This window comes from Camellia sinensis, chromosome 7, assembly GCF_055761805.1.
Source record: "Camellia sinensis isolate YWXY chromosome 7, ASM5576180v1, whole genome shotgun sequence".
Classification (NCBI taxonomy): Eukaryota; Viridiplantae; Streptophyta; class Magnoliopsida; order Ericales; family Theaceae; genus Camellia; species Camellia sinensis.
Window position 1 is genome coordinate 93,173,798 of NC_138967.1, and position 3,621 is coordinate 93,177,418.

Here is a 3,621-nt window from a genome sequence, read left to right on the forward strand (position 1 = left end):
AAGGAAGTAGTCACCAAGAAAATTGATGCAGGATTCTTGTTAGTATCCGAGTATCCGACTTGGTTGGCGAATATTGTCCCAGTGCCAAAGAAGGATGGTAGAATTCGGGTTTGTGTTGACTTTTGGGATTTGAATAGAGCCAGCTCGAAGGACGACTTTCCACTGCCGCATATTGATGAGTTAGTAGACTTCATCACGGGCTATGCTTTACTCTCCTTTATGGATGGTTTTTCCGGGTATCACCTGATTCTAATGGCACTCTAGGACAGAGAAAAGATAGCTTTCACCACTCTGTGGGGTATAGACGTGCCCAAACGTCCTGGGCTCCGCGCGAGAAATGGCGCGAAATCCATTTTGTTCATTAGCTACTACAGTTCGGACTTAAATGTCACGGTTCTAAATCTAATCTTGCAAAGTGCAATGCAAGACCGATAAATCACCAAAGAGTCTAAATCCGGCAAATCGTTTTGGAAAACTGATTTTAATAAAGAAGTGCCAAACATGGACTGCTTCGCCAGATACAGAGTCGCCCCCTAAATATTTTATTTTGAGGGAATTTAAAAAACCCTGACTCGCGCCTAAGGCCACGTGTCCGTCATCACCAAAGTTGCCTTGGCTGGAGAACTTGGGTACGAGAGGGGAAGGTCATGCAATGAGCACCCCCGCTTGCCTGATCAAAAATCGGCCTTTACTAAGCATGATATTTTATTTTTGAAAACACATGTATTCTTATTCCGATTTATTAGCTAGAATTACTATGTGATGCGCACAACACACAAGTATAGACTGGATCGCCTAATTTGGAACAAAACGTCTCATGTTTGTTTGAAAATGGTTTGAAGGTGCTACTCGCAAGTAGGCTAAGACGTGGATTTGCCACCCTCAAGTGGGCTTAGAAAACATGATTTTGCCACTCTCAAGTGGGCTTAAAACTCGCATTTCAATGAATTGTTCTAATTCAAGTAATCTAACCTTCACCCACAGGCATTCAAGCAGTTAATCATATAAGCAGTTAACCTCATGGTAAGCATGCTATCATGTTAACACTCACACACATGCAAGATGCTAAAGCATAAACACTTACAGTGTACTTCGAGCCAAAACAACAACTAGTTAGAAATCATGCATGACCCTAATTATGTTAAGATGCCTAATGCAACATATGCAAAAATGCAACTAAAATAGGCTCGGCTATCCTAAGATGGCATATGAGATGCAATTTGATAATCATGTATTCAAGTAGGAATTGAAATACAATGCAGTTAGTATGATGCGCCGAGCCCGGTGCATGCTATACATATGAATGGATGCAAACATGCAAGCATAAGGATGCTAATCAAAACATGACCTAAAACTAACCATCGTAAGCGGTTAAGTAAAAAGGAGAAAGATGTGGGGTTGGAAGACATTCACACACTCACGCACACTTATTACAAAATTCGCCCTCTCGACGGAGGGTCCGAATGAATAATACAAACCAACTAATTAACTAACTATTCTAGCTAATTAATTATTAGAAAACTTTTAACTAATTAAGAAAATTAATAAAGTTACAAAACCAACCAAGTATGAAACTAAAATAGGCTTCCACAGCTCTGCCTCGAAGTGATGAATGGTGCATGCTCGATCGCCTCACTCAAAAATCCGTTGCCATGCCTCATATTGCCTCTGTTTGCACTGTTTTAGACTTTTGAAAACTATGCCAACTTCTGAAACACTTCTGATCCACCTCATAGATATGCTGAGAGGCCATCGGCCAAATGGTATGGTCATCGGCCAAGGGATAAGGGTCATCGACCACTTTTGAGTCCATCGGCTAAATACTGATAGCCGATCGGCACACCAGATAGCCAATCGGCCATCTCTTCGGGCAAACTGCTCCTTTTAATGCAGCAGAGTATAAACAGAGGCATGGCAATACATTTGCAGGAAAATGTTGTGCAACTATATCCCTTATCATGTTTGAAGCTCAAAGGAGTGTGGTGCTCGACTCTCGAGCCATCAATCCTGCATTTCAATGCAGGATGGCCAAAAAGGCCGAGTCGCACAATTCAATGTGAATGAAATGCACAAAAACACATAAGGGACCTTAACCTCTATGATGTTTGATCAAGAGGCAAGGCATGCACACATAATGTAATGCAACAAGCATGCAAAATCATGCAATGCACCAAGCATGTATCAACAATGCAAGCAACAAGCATGCAAAACACAATGCAACCCAAACATACAAGCACGATGTAATGTAACAAAATTTGAACAACATGCAAAGATGGACTTAAACCAAAATGGACAGACCTCAATCAGGCCCAAATCAGTGGCCAAAATGATGAAATGGAGACATCAAGGACTAGCCAGACATGCATACATGTTAATGCAAGATTATGGCACAAGTCACAACTCTCTAAAAGCATTGAAAGGATGAAACCTGGAGTATAATGGCATATGTTCCAGCACTGAAATGTCAGGCTAAATGACTTAAAATCATGCAAACAACTCATGTGATGCATGCTGCAAGGCTTAAGCATCAAAGCTAGTGAAGTGTATTACACTAGAGGCATGCAAGACAATGCTCAAATGGCCAAACCAGCCCCAAACAGACCTTATGCTGGTCGAAACAGTAGCCAAAATGGACTGAGATGATGGCTTGAAAGGCAAGAAAATGAGGCTCATGCAATGGCTCACGAACAAGGCATAAAGGTGCAACTCTCAAACACATTGAAGGAGTGATAAACATGAGAGCATGGAAAATATATAAGCGCTAAAATATCATGCCAAATGATGCCAAGGCATGCAAACATCACAAGTATAGCAAGGTAGGTGCCGTAAAACTCAAGACTAGTCAAGGCATTTGAACTATAGCTATACAAAACATGAGTCATATGACCAAGGCAGCCCGAAATAGTCCTAAAGCATGTCAAAACAATGCAAAAACATGTATGGTGTATAGCCAAAATAAGCTAGCATGATTGGCCAAAACGTCAAGCATGTTAGACTAGTAAGCATGGATAACACTACAAGTGTATAAAGAATGCAAGAGGTGAGTCCACCAATCAAAATCAAAGTTATAACATGTGAAAATAACACCAAAAACATGCTTGAACTAAGCTAATTCAAACCACAAAAGCATGCAACTTTGTAAGGCTAACAAGGCTAGCAAAGATGATTTACACTACAAGTGCAATAAGCATACAAGAGGTGACCAAGACAGCCAAAAACAGAGTTATGGTAGGTCTGATAAGTCACAAAAATGAGCCTAAATAAAGCCATAAAGAAGTAAAAACACATGCTCATTTGGTTGGCCATCAACACTAGCAATCAAGATAAGAGGAGAGGGGACCACCCTCTTCTACTTGGGCCCTCAAAATAGGGTTTTTACAACTGAAAATCCTCTAGATTTTAGTGGTTCTAAGGCCAAAAAGAAGTTGTTTGAAATGTTTTAAAGTTAGCTCACAAGGCCTTACAAGCCAATGAGCAAAAGGGAGGACAACCCCCTAGCCAACCAAGGCACAAACCAAGACTTTAGGACTGAAAAAATAGAGGAAAAACATAGGTTTTTGTAGTTCAATACCACCCCAAAAATAGCCAAAATCAGCCTTTTGGAGCTCAAACAAAGTCCCA